The 13,646-nt window shown below is 42.6% G+C and overlaps 1 protein-coding gene across 3 annotated transcripts in view; it reads left to right on the top strand.

Annotated features, from left to right (window-relative positions):
- Nucleotides 1-13,646, top strand: part of DNAI7 (dynein axonemal intermediate chain 7) — a 931,046-nt gene that overhangs the window by 910,510 nt on the left and 6,890 nt on the right. The gene's annotated exons all lie outside the window — the stretch shown is intronic.

Here is a 13,646-nt window from a genome sequence, read left to right as displayed (position 1 = left end):
GGAATAGGCAGAGACCTACCAGAGGCTCCTTTTTTGCCAAGGAGTTAGCAGATCGTAATGCAAAGGACGACCCATCAAGAGATGGTCCGTTTTTGCACAGCCTGAACTTTCTTGACGCCCACATAGCCAACAAAGAGTTGATCGTCCACCCGTAATTGTTTTGTACAATCCAAATAAAAGGATAATGCATGTTTTGGATCCAGACAGTGGAGTCTCTCCTCCTCCTTGAAAGGGTGCTGGCGGTAAGAAGGAGGGCAAAGTGATGGTCTGTCATATGTGGAAAGAGCTAACCACTTTGGGAAGAAAAGAAGGTCTAGTTCAAAGGACATTCTTGTCCGGATGAACAGCAAGGAAAGGAGGTTTAGAGGAAAGAGCCTGAAGCTCACTCACCCTGCGAGCAGAGGTGATGGCAACCAGAAAAGCAGTCTTTAAGGTCAAAAGTCTGAGAGGACAATTATGGAGTGGTTCCAAAGGAGCACACAAAGTAAGTTAAAACCAGATTCAAGTCCCACTGAGGCATTACAAAAGTAATAGCAGGAAAGAGGTGAGTAATGCCCTTAAGAAATCCATTTACAATAGAGGACTTGAAGAGAGAAGGCTGATCAGCAAGGCAAAGAAAGGCCGAAATGGCTGAAAGGTAGCCTTTAAGGGTGCCCAGAGCAGAGCACTGCTGGGCCAAAGAAAGAATGAAGAAGAGAACCTCTGAAAGAGGGCAGAAAGGGGATCCACAGCTTTTGCTGTGCACCATGCCACAAATTTGTTTCATCTACAGGCGTATACCGTTTTAGTGGAGGGACGCCTGGCTGCCATGATGACATTACAGACTTCGGGAGGAAGGTCAAAAGCGGTCAACTGTCACCACTCAATCTTCACGCAAGGAAGTGGAGGCTGGGCAGGTTCGGGGTGGCGGACTGTACCCTGTTGCTGTGACAGAAGTTCCGCGCGAAGAGGCAGTCTGATCAGCAGATCGATGGCCATGTTCAAGAGCTCGGGATAACAGACTTTTCATGCCCAATCCGTAGCCACAAGAATTACTTGGGCCTGGTCACACTTAATCTTTTTCAGCACACTAGGCAGAAGTGGATTAGTTGGAAAGGCGTATAGAAGACTACTAAACCTCACCGTGCGAGTGCCGGCTTGGAAATTCCAACGTGCAGAACTGCTAACATTGCATGTTCTCTTCGGTGACGAACAGATCTAACCAAGGCTCTCTCCACTGCTGAAAGAGACCTTGCACCACCTCTGAGTGAAGAAACCATTTGTGATCCATCATGCACCGGCGGTTAAGTTTGTCCGCCCTGGCATTTAGGGAACCTGCCAGGTGTTGAACCACCAGGGACATGCCCTGATGTTCCAGCCATGTCCAGAGGCAAACAGCCTCTTGACATAGGGTCCACGACCCTACCCCACCCTGTTTGTTCAGCACTACATGGCGGTGGTTCTGTTTGTGAACATCTTCACTACTTTTCCTTTGACAGAAGGAAAGAATGCTTTCGGTGCAAGATGAATCGCCCAGAGCTCCAGAAGGTTGATGAGGAGCCCAGACTCAGCCGGAGACCAGAGGCCTCTGATCTCTGCCTCTCCCATGTGGCTGCCCCATCCTAGAAGTGAGACATCTGTCACCACTGTGAAGTCTGGTTGGGGAAGGGAGAGGGATCTGCTGTTGACATAATCCTGGTTCATTAGCCACCACTGTAATTGGTGTGCAGTGCCCTCTGAGATCTGGATGACATCGGAAAGATTCCCCTGATGCTGCGCCTACTGGAACTTCTGGTCCCACTACAGAGCCCGCATATGCCACCTGGCATGGCCCACCAGCAGGATGCAGGAGGCCATGAGGCCTAGCAGCTTCAAGGTCAATCTCACTGAAACCTGTGCTACAGGCTTAAACATCAATATCATAGCTTGTATATCCTGGACTCGCTGCTTGGGAGGATAAGCCCGAAATTGCGCTGTATCCAGAACTGTGCTGATAAAAAAGGAGCTACTGAGAGGGAATCAGATGAGACTTCAGCACGTTGATAGTGAACTCCAGCGAATGCAGGAAGTCAGCCATAGTCTGGAGGTGGGAGACGACAGCCTGGGGCGAGCTTGCCGTCAACAGCAAGTCGGGGAAGACTGGAACCCCTGATCTGCGCAGATGAGCTATGACCACCGCCATCACTTTCATGAACACCCAAGGGGCGCTGGTTCTGGTAAGGCCAAAGGGGAGCACAGTAAACTGAAAATGCTCATGGCCTACTATGAACCGTAGGTAACGCATGTGGGCTGGCAGGATGGGAATGTGGAAGTAAGCGTCCTGCACTACCATCCAGTCTCTATGGTTGAGGGCTGACAGGACCTGAGCTAGTGTCAATATTTTGCAAAGCGGTTGACGTCCCCAAGATCCAAGATAAAACGCAGACCTTTGTCCTTCTTGGGCACCATGAAGTAATGGGAGTAACAACCACAACCTATTTCTGGGAAAGGGACTCGCTTGATAGCTCCCTTGGCCAAGAAAGCTGTAACTTCCTGACGGAGAAGGCCCAAGTGATCCTCCGACAATGGGATGGAGTGTTGATGGCATGGAGTGAGGGGTGGTCTTGAAGGGGAGGGAGTAGCCCGTTCGGACTATCTGCAAAACCCACCAGTCCGACGTGATGTTGTGCCAGTGGGGGAGGTGATGGTGGATCCTTCCGCCCACTGGCAATTGGTGGCCCTGAAAGGTCAGACTAGGAAGGCTCTAGGAAGGCTTAGAGGCTGCTGCAGAGGGGGAACTAGTGTACTGGCCCGCCTGGTGGCTACTAGATCAACGGCGTTGGGACCCACGTCCAAAGCCACACAGAGTTTGGCGCGAAAAGGGCAAAAGGCTACTGACATAGAAATCATTCTACCCAGCGAATCGGCGGTGTCCAGCCCACATTCGATGGCAAACTTTGCTGCGTCTCTTCCCTCTGCGACCGCATGGGAGGTGTGGCCCAGGCATCCTCCGGGCACTGTGGCAGCACTTGCGCAATCGTGCCCCCCACAGAGTGGGTGTAACGGCCCAAGAGACATGCAGTGTTCGCCGACCGCAATCCTTAGCTGGCGGAAGATAACGTCTTGTTCCCAAAATTGTCCAGCTTCTTGGATTCCCTATCTGGGGGGGGAGCAGAAGGGAAAGCGCCATAAGTCCCAGCGTACACCCTAACGAAAAGGAAACACCGCAGGTCTATAAAATGGTGCAGTGACGTTAGGAACTTGGGAAACCCAAAATGGTGTGCTGACAATATGCCTCTGAATAAAGGTGTGTGATGGGTCCGAAATGCAATAGGCAAATGGACATGATCTGTTGTAGTTGCACTCCTGTTCTTGAAAAATAAAGGGTTTGAAACTTCACAGCTGGCGGAGTGCGTTCTCAATGCAGGGCAACTTTGGAAGGAATATACATATATATATGTGATCAAGGCCTCCGTTGAGGCTGAAACGCGTCATGCTGGCTGTTATTGCTGTATTCATCTAATAAAGAACTTCACCTGCACCCCTGGGTCTGCTGTTCGTTTTTCTTCGGGACGATCTTCCTGATATAGATATATATATATATATATATATATATATATATATATTCACTGAAAAAACCATAGGTTTAACACTCGTTATAGTTAGGAATTAGCATTTAAAAAACCTTTGAAATTCACTGAAAAAACCATAGGTTTCACACCAGTTATAGTTAGCTGGACATTTTACTCATACAAAACCATTGAAATTCCCACGTTATAGTTAGTTGGACTCACTATAATTCGCGCGCCCCCAATCCACTGCTGATGTCACATATTACATCATTCATGACATGGTTAGTGACATCATTGATGACATCTCAAATGACATCACTGATGACATCACTGATGACATCTCAAATGACATCACTGATGACATCATTCATGTGATAATCGGTCCAGGAACACTGTGACCAGGGATGTTTTGATGCAGCCGCGCACTTCGCGTTCAATTCTTTCAAGTCGTCTCGTCGTCCATATTACCATTGGAGACTTTACCATTTCAAATACGATGTTGAATATTAACTACTCACGACATTAGATAGTGGGTTCACTCTTTATATTTGGCATCTCGATTTTCGCCACGTTGAATACCTTTTTCATCATCCTTATCCGATGCAACCAAGTCTGAGTGACCTTCCTCACAGTTTCGTCATTATTTACATTGGTCAAGGGCCCCACCGGGTCGGAAGTATCACCGGCAGAGCGACCTCCTTTGCGTATTCAGTAGCGTCCGAGCCCTGAAGATTCGCGTGAGCGATGAAACACGTGTCGGCTGGCTGCTCTTTCTCTGTGATGAAAATAAAGAATTGAAGATTTAAGCATATACAAGACTTCTTCGTCTCTCTGCCACCTTGTGTGACTCTGTACTTATCCAATGATATGATATCTACATGTACTTTCTAGTGTGTGTGCATAGGGTTTCTGTTTTAATACTTATAAAAGTAGTATTCTTGATTTTAAATACCCGTATTTTAACTTTAAACGCATTTCCTAAAATCTAACAAAACGTCATTCAGGCGTGCCGCGTAAGCGCGCCCGGAAGCGACTACGTACGTGCCGCGTAAGCGCTCCCGGAAGCGCTCCGGTGCGCGCAGCGTAGGCGCGTCAAGTCATGTGACCTTAAAATAACACTTTTCATTGGTAGTTAACAGCTTTTTTTTTTTTACAACTAATGAAAACACCACCCATTTCATTCACTACCTCTTTCACTTTGAAGAGAGCAAGACCTGTTCCCTTTTTCTCCTGTTCAATTGTTTTGAAAGAATGGCTGCAAGAGCACCAAGCAGCAGTGACTCTGATGAGTTTCTTCATGAGGACCCTCCTCAACCAAAAACAAAGGAGCACTTCATCTGGAAGTTTTTTAGCATTCCAGAAGGGGAGAAGGAGGTAAATGCTCCTAAGGTGGAATGTAAAATATGCCACACCATTCTTTCTCGTGGTGACCGCACAAAAAAATACAGTTTTGGGAACTCCACCATGATCAGACATAGGCAAAGAAAGCACCCCCAGAACTATGCCCGGGAGAGTGTCAGGGACCATGCACGGAATGCACCAAGAGATGGCGCCTCGACTTCCACCGGAGGAGCAACATCATCAGGGAGAGGAAGATCAGTCGAGTTAATACCAAACATTCAGCTTGTTTTTTCGGACATTACAATTAGGTGTAAGCAGTGTGACGAACGGCTTTGTTATGGGGAGCAGAGCATTCTATTAATTGTTCGAAAAAGGGAAGAACACCGCTGGCCTCCCCAGCCCTAATTGTTCCCCTTTTTTTGCTCCTGTTGAGCAGTTTGGCATTCCCTATTTTTGTTTTTGTTCTGAAAAAAATACCAATTTTTTTTTAAAACGTTCGGAAAAAGTAAAAAGAAAAACTAAAAAAGAAGAAAAAAAACAGTTCTTTTTAGAACTACCTCCAATTCTCCAAAAAGAGCTATATTCTTTACAAATTCTAAAAGAGTGAGTGAAGTGGAGTACAGTGAGAGAGGAAAGGAAAATGAGTGAGGGAGCAAAGAATGGGACGAGAGGGGAAGGGAAGTGAAGTGGGGGACTGAAAGAAGGTGAGTGTGGGAGGTGAGTGAGGGGAAGGGGAGTGAACATGGGGAATGAGGATAAGTGAGGAAAGCGGAGTAAGGGAACGGGGGTGAGGAAGGGTAAGAAGAGCAGTGAGGTTGAAGAAAGAGGGGTGATAGAGAGTGGATAAAGGCAAGTGAGCGTGAGACAAGGGGAGTGAGGGAGTGAGGAGACAGAGGAAGTGAAGGAATGAGTGAGAAGAGGACTGAGTGAGGGAGCAAAGAAAGATAAGTGAGGGAGTGTAGGTGAGTTATAGGGAGTAAGTATGATGGAAGAGGAGTGAGAGAGTGAGGGGACGGAGGTAGTGAAGCTAAGAGAGGGAGTGAGGGAAGGAGAATGAGGATATGACAGGACAGAGGTAGTGAGAGAAAGAGTGAGTGAAGTGGAGTAAGGTGAGTAAGGTAAGGGGAATGAGTGAGTGAGCGAAGGAAGGGAAGAGGGGGAAGAGGACTGAAGCATAGGTACTGAGAGAAGGTGAGTGGGGGATGAAAGTAAAGGGAAAAGGAGAGAAAGATATGGAATGAGGGGTAGTGAGGGAACCAGACTAAGAGAATGGGAGTGAAAGAACGGCAGAGAGTAAAGAGAGATGAAATAGGGTGGATAAAAGTGAGTGAGGGTAAGACAAAGGGAGTGAGGAAGTGAGGGGATAGAGGTACTGAGGGAAAGAGTGGCAGAAAGGGACTGAGTGAGGGAGCAAAGAAAGATAAGTGAGGGAGTGTGGCTGAGTTATAGGGAGTGAGCGTATCAGAAGAGGAGTGAGAGACTAAGGACGGACAGAATGGGGGTAACAGAGAGAGAGTGAGGGAAGGAGATTAAGTAAGAGGACAGAGGGATTGAGAGAAGGAGTTAATGAAGTGGAGTAAGGAGAGTAACAGAAGGGAAAAGAGTGAAGGAGTTAAGGAAGGGAAGAGACAGGAAGGGAAGTAAAACAGGAGAGCTGAAAGAAAGTGAGTGTGGGAGTGTGGCTGAGTTATAGGGAGTGAGCGTGACAGAAGAGGAGTGAGAGACTAAGAGGACAGAGAGAATGAGGCTAACAGAGAGAGAATAAGGGAAGGGGAGTGTAGAAGTAAGAGGACAGAGGGAGTAAGAGAAGGAGTTAGTGAAGTGGAGTAAGAAGAGTAAGGGAAGGGAAAAGAGTGAAGGAGCAAAGGAAGGGAAGAGAGGAAGGGAAGTAAAACAGGAGATCTGAAAGAAAGTGAGTGTGGGAGTGTGGCTGAGTTATAGGGAGTGAGCGTGACAGAAGAGGAGTGAGAGACTAAGAGGACAGAGAGAATGAGGCTAACAGAGAGAGAATGAGGGAAGGGGAGTGTAGAAGTAAGAGGACAAAGGGAGTAAGAGAAGGAGTTAGTGAAGTGGAGTAAGGAGAGTAAGGGAAGGGAAAATAGTGAAGGAGTGAAGGAAGGGAAGAGAGGAAGGGAAGTAAAACAGGAGATCTGAAAGAAAGTGAGTGTGGGAGTGTGGCTGAGTTATAGGGAGTGAGCGTGACAGAAGAGGAGTGAGAGACTAAGAGGACGGAGAGAATGAGGCTAACAGAGAGAGAATGAGGGGAGTGTAGAAGTAAGAGGACAAAGGGAGTAAGAGAAGGAGTTAGTGAAGTGGAGTAAGGAGAGTCAGGGAAGGGAAAAGAGTGAAGGAGTGAAGGAAGGGAAGAGAGAGGAAGGAAAGTAAAGGAGAAGGTCTGAAAGAAGGTGAGTGTGGGAGGGGAGTGACGAAAAGGGGAGTAAACGTGGGGATTGAGAATAAGTGAGGGAAGCGCAGTAAGGCAATGGGGGTGTGGGTGGGTGAGAGAAGAGTAGTGAGGTTAAGGAAGAGTGTTGAGAAAGTAAATTTTGTACGTCAAACTTACCTTATAAGTAATGTAAACTTAATTACATATTTTCAGTAAATTTAATATCTGTGAAATAGAAAAAAAAGTAAGTTATAATATTTATAATATATATTTTACAATACAAGAGACAAAGCAGGAGATTAAAAGTCACAAAAGGTTAGTAAGAGATAAAGTAGGAGTGAAGGACTCAGAAAGGAAAACAAAGGAATGGTGAAGGTCAGAGAGAGTGAAAAAGAAATAGAGGGAGAGCAAATTACTAAAAGGATAATGACATGGATACATTCAGTGACAGAGAAGAAGAGCAGGAGAGAGAAATGAAGTTAAGGTGAGTAAGATACTAAAGGAATGTGCATTAGGAAAACTAAAGGAAGAAAGGGGAGTAAAGAAAAGGGAGTGAGTGACAGGGAAGCAGGAGTGAGTGACGGTGCATTCATGACAATGAGGGATGGAAGGTGAGTGGGGGTGAATGTAGGGTCGTAAGACAGTGAGGGGACAATGAGAGTGAGGGTAACAGAGAGGGAGTGAGGGAAGACAAGTGAGAATATGAGAGAACAGAGGGAGTGAGAGAAAGAGTGAGTAAAGGGGAGTAAGGTGAGTAAGGGAAGGAGAATGACTGAGGGAGCAAAGAAGGGGAAGAGAAGTGAAGCAAAGGGACTGGGAAAAGGTGAGTGCATGAGGAGAGAAAGAGGAAGGGGAAGGGGAGTTAAGGATGATGAATGAGGATAACTGAGGGAACCGGAGTAAGGGAACAAGGGTGAGGGAGGGTGAGTGAAGGGCAGTGAGGTTGAGGAAAAAGGGAAGATAGAGAGAGGATAAATGCAAGTGAGCATGAGACAAGGGAAGTGAAGGAGTGAGGACATAGAGGTAGTGAAGGAAAGAGTGACAGAAAGGGACTGAGTGAGAAAGCAAAGAAAGGTAAGTGAGGGAGTGTGGGTGAGTTATAGGGAGTGAGCGTGATGGAAGAGGAGTGAGAGAGTGAGAGGAGTGAGAGGAGTGAGGGAGTGAGGGAAGGGGAGTGAGGATGTGAGAGGACAGAGGGAGTGAGAGAAGGAGTGAGTGAAGTGGAGTAAGGTGAGTGAGAGAAGGGGAATTATTGAGGGAGCAAAGAAAGGAAAGAAGGGGAAGGGGAGTGAAGTAGAGTGACTGACAGCTGGAAAGTGGTGGATGGGAGAGAGGGAAAGGGCAGTGAAGGAATGGGGAATGAGGATAATTGAGGGAAGTGGAATAAGGGAAATGAGGTGAGGGAGAGTGAGAGAAGGCAAGTGAGGGTGAGTTAAGAGGAGTAATAGAGGGTGGAAAAAGGTGAGTGAGCATAACACAAGGAGAGAATAATATATATTTGATAATACAAAATAATTTGTACAACATGTTATATGGTTTATTTTTGCTGTTCTCAGAATATATTGAATTTTACTTAAAACAGTGACTTCAATACTACTCATCATATAACAGCGGGCAAAAAAAACCACAATCCAAATGATTGTGTTTAAAAAAAAACATACAACGTTTCAATAAATAATGTATAATGTAGAAAAAACATATCTTAACTCACTTTTGATCCACGTACTTTTCCACGAGGCCAAATAGTATATGGAAAGTCCTTTTCTTTGGTAATTACTCAATAGTATTCTTAATCTCCCATTTATCCGAGTTTCTGAAAGAAAAGCTCCAACATCTTTTACATTATGAAACAATAGTTTTATTTCCACCTCTGGCTTACTTATGATTAATATTTCCTATAATACTCACATCACACACTACGTGATACACTTATACTACCTCTATGACAACTACAAGTTTTTTATTATCTTGATCACTCTCACTCGCAAAGTAATTTTGAACAGCAAACTAAGTTTTATTAACTGCTCCAATCTTCATAGGCCAATTACCTTCCCTAAAATTTCGGTTGTAAGAACACTAGGTAAGAATTTTGTAAGTCAAAAGGCAAACGTTGTTTGAAAGTCAATTCAGTATCATTACAATAACTCCAGCCTTTTTGACATTTTAAACAAGCTGTGTAATGTCCTGATGTTGTTGAAGGACCATCATGGTAAATAATTGCTGCAGTTGCAAATGTTCTTCCTGAAATTGATAATTGAGAAGCCACAACATTTTTAATTAAAGTTGTCAATTTAGTTCCATCAGGTCTACATCGTTGGAACATTAAAATTACATACTGTCCATATCTTTGTATAAATAATGTTGATAGCATTGCAGATTTACATTGAGTACAGACCATGTTTTGATTTGCTTCTCTAACTAGATTATTAAAAGACACTGATTTGCAGTCTGGTAAAGTCAAAAATATAAATCTTTCAGTCTCTATTGTAGTACTACTTGAAAAGGAACAATTGTCGCAGTCATGCTGCCATTTATAAGAAAGGCCAAAAAGATTTTCTACATCTACACCTTCATCTTGCAATACAAGCATATACATTAGAAATTCCTGACAATCTTGCTGAATATTCTGTGAAAATTGATTTAGACCAGAACATATGTCTAAAACATTTCGAATTTCAGAAACACTTTGTATTTTTGTTCTATCACTGCTACATTTCTCAAACACAGAATTCAACAAACAACAAAATCTTTGTTCACGATTTTCAGCAATCTGTTCTTGTACAGTTTGGAGGAAAAAAACAACATTAACCACTACATTAGCATAGCAGTTGACACCAGAACTGTTTTCAAACTGAAATCCAGCAACATCTTTAACTGAATCCTTTTCCTTTCTGCTTACAATTACTGGTTCATCTACTTTTTTTCTTTTTGCTACAACTTCACTACAATTTTTCTAATTTCTTCTTGTTCGGCCTACCACACGCTTTTCAAATAGAGGATATTGAGGTAAATTGGGAGCATACTCTCTTCTTAACCTATTATATTCTTTACACAATTTAGATCTGCATTAATCTTTGTCTCATCAAAATCAATCAAGTATAATCCAGATAAAGTTCTGACTCGAGATAAAGCAACATATGCCATACCCTCCATGAACACAGAACTTCCAATATCCCCCAAAGCACTATCTACACTTAAACCGTGAGATTTATGAATAGTCACCGCATATGCCAAAGAAACAGGAAACTGTTTTCGGCGGACATATAAATCTTTCACAAGTAAAAATCGGGCAGAACAACGACTGATTTGTTGTACTTCTTCAATACCAACGAATTTAATTTTTATAAATTCAATTCCATCTATATTTCTGTAATTCACAAAATCAACAACATGACCCATTGCTCCATTTACTAAACCTCTTTCTACATGTAAATTACGTCGTAAAATTATACGACAATTTAAAGATGCATACAGAGTCTTTTCCAAACCAGCAGTTTTAGATATTGTCATCTCTAAAGAATCCAATTTTGATTTCAACTTTTCTGACAAAATAATAGTTGCTCCTTCATGTTCTATTTAATCAATAGCTTCCAGTTTCACAATCTCTTGATTTTCCAACTTTAAAATTTTGTTGTTGAAGATTGAACATTCTTGCAGAGTTGGCATCAAGCATATGACAGATTTGTTTTCAGGAATTTTCTTAAAAATATTCTCTGGGAGAATGTTTTCGTTTGGAAACAAATTTGAAATTAATCGTGCATGTAAAGCTGCTTTCCCATGCTCACTTACTTTTCCAATTCTTACATCTTGTAGAATCTTTTTATAATCTTCATCCTTTGCCTGTCGCATATTTTGTAGCAGTTCTGCATATTTGAAATTTAACCATATGTTAACATTTCCAATGCTTCCTAGGCACTTCCTTGTATCTTCATGTGTAAGCATTTTAAACACTGGTTGTCCTTTCACTGGAGTTAGCTGCAGTAGATCTCCAAAAACAATTATGTGTTTGCCTCCAAATAGCACATCATACTCTGTTTTAAGAATTTCTTGCATTCTTAAATGCACAAAAGCAAGCATTACATTTGATACCATGCTTACCTCATCAATGATAAGAAGTTTCATTTTCTTTAGGACTCTTGAAACTTCACAACAAGCTTCTCCAGATAGCTTGTGGTATTGTAATTTATTATCATGCTCTACTGGCAACAAGCGATGTAAAGTTATCCCTTTAATGTTATGTGCTGCCAACCCAGTTGGGGCGGTAACACCACAAGACAGCGATGACTCCGTTCTTTTCTGCAGATAAGTTGCAATTGCTTTAATCAGAAAACTTTTTCCAGTTACTGCTTCTCCACTTACATACAGTCGGACAGGCATAAATGATGTACATGAGCACTCTTTTTTTCTCATGACATAAACCATGCTCAATCTGTTCTGTGACTTCGTCATATATTTGTCTCTGCTCAACGTTTAGTTCTTTTTCCAAATCTTCTAAGTTAACTACATCCTCCTGAGCTTGTTCCATGGCTCTTTCCACTTCATCCATGTATAATTGGTCCTCCTAGTGGATCCTGACTCAATGAAGCAGAACTCTGACTGTCTTGAGAACTGTCTCTAGCAATCTCTGCTGCAATTGTAGCTTCTTGCTATATTCCTCGTTCAACATTTGCAGATAATTTGAAAAAACAGGACATTTTATGGTATCCTTGGTTGCATTGAACGAATCTTCATAAGTAAGAAAATCTCCAAGTAGTTCCTCTTCTGTACGCCAAGGCTTAAACAGTTGCAAAACAGCTAAGTAATACAATTCTCTTTTGTCTGGAGATTCACAACTCAATTTTCGATGATTAATCAAATGGCCTTTTCTTTGTTTCACCAGACAGCCTTCACATCCAATTACAGCATATACACCTTTATTGATATCTTCTGTGACGTTCCTCTTAAAAGTATAGGTTTGCAAAACTTCATACAGACAAATGTTCTCAAGATGACTACTTCTAGTTGGATAGTATGTATCCAACATGTTTGTCTTCAAAATATCTGTACTGTCTGGTTCTTTCTCCGCCAAATACCCTATTTTTTGTACAGATTTCAAAACTCTGCTTCGTGTTGCAGCAAGACCTAGACTCACCCAAATGATGGTTCTAGATTTGGCAGATAGACTTGCTGATGATAACCGATCAGAACATTCATATGCTCAAATTTCTCGATGCGACAACATCTTCAGAATGTAACTGTATAATTTCTTGCTTAGACTCTTTTCATGTGAAATTTCCTCTCACATTTCCTTCAGTTCCGTCTTTTCTGATTTTGTGATGCAAGACGTCACATATCGAGACAGCAATAGAGTTGTCAGCAACATATTGAATATCCATGTTAGCATCCCACATGGACAAAATTACTGGATTGTAGTCATTTATGTATGTGGACTCCTCATTTCTTCTTAGGTTGTATTGATTTTTCGGTGATTTTCTTGTCACAGTATGTCGCAGAGAAGACATAAAATTGTTCACTCTTCCTTTCGATGTTACTGGACGTGGAAATGCAAAACGACATTTTGTGTAGAACTTGTCCGTGGATTTGTATTGACGACAGTATTTTCCACAACGATGGGGTTGAAAGCGTAAAACTTGATGTCTTAAATTGTTTTCTCCTGTACTTTTCGGAACAGCACTTTCTCATCTGAATCTGTTCCAATTTTGGTGCATCTTTAATCCACAACAGCATATTTATGTGAGGAGCACCTCTTGCTTGATACTCCTTTCTCCAAAAGAAATCAAAAACCTCTCCAAGCGGAGGATTTTTTTTTGTTTGTGATAAAAGACATCATAGCTTCAAACCTATGATTGAAATACCTTCATACATTAACTGGATCCAAAGAGCACAGTTCTCCAGGTGTCTTGTATTCAATATTTTCAATGTTTTTATTTGCGTCTCGTAGAAATTGAAGTAAGAATTCCCAAGCATACTCAGCACAGCTAAGAGTGAGGAACCATGTAGGAGTTCCTAAGTTTCTTAGCATACATTTCAATTCCCCATGACGACGATACCAATACTCGTCAGTACCACGCTGACATGCCATGAGATTATTTAGCTGATATTCCAAAACACTGTCTAGCAGTTTCACTTTATCCATAAAGTCCCTTGCCGAAATATTTTGTAGATGTACTCCACTTTTCAGTATATGGTTCACTGCATAAGAAAGTCCAGACAAGTCACTCTCAAACAGTAGATGGAACAAATATGGAATGCATTGACGAAACCTTGGATCTTCTGCATATAATCTTGAAGTCCGGTATTCAGATGCAGGAATTTGAACAGGTCGGTCGTCATATCGTCCACCTTGACCTGTTGGAAATAACTGTGGAAAACAACGAGCTTCCAAACTT

Source organism: Lissotriton helveticus, chromosome 1_1 (genome assembly GCF_964261635.1).
Source record: "Lissotriton helveticus chromosome 1_1, aLisHel1.1, whole genome shotgun sequence".
Taxonomy (NCBI): domain Eukaryota; kingdom Metazoa; phylum Chordata; class Amphibia; order Caudata; family Salamandridae; genus Lissotriton; species Lissotriton helveticus.
This window is presented reverse-complemented; position numbering and strand designations above follow the sequence as displayed.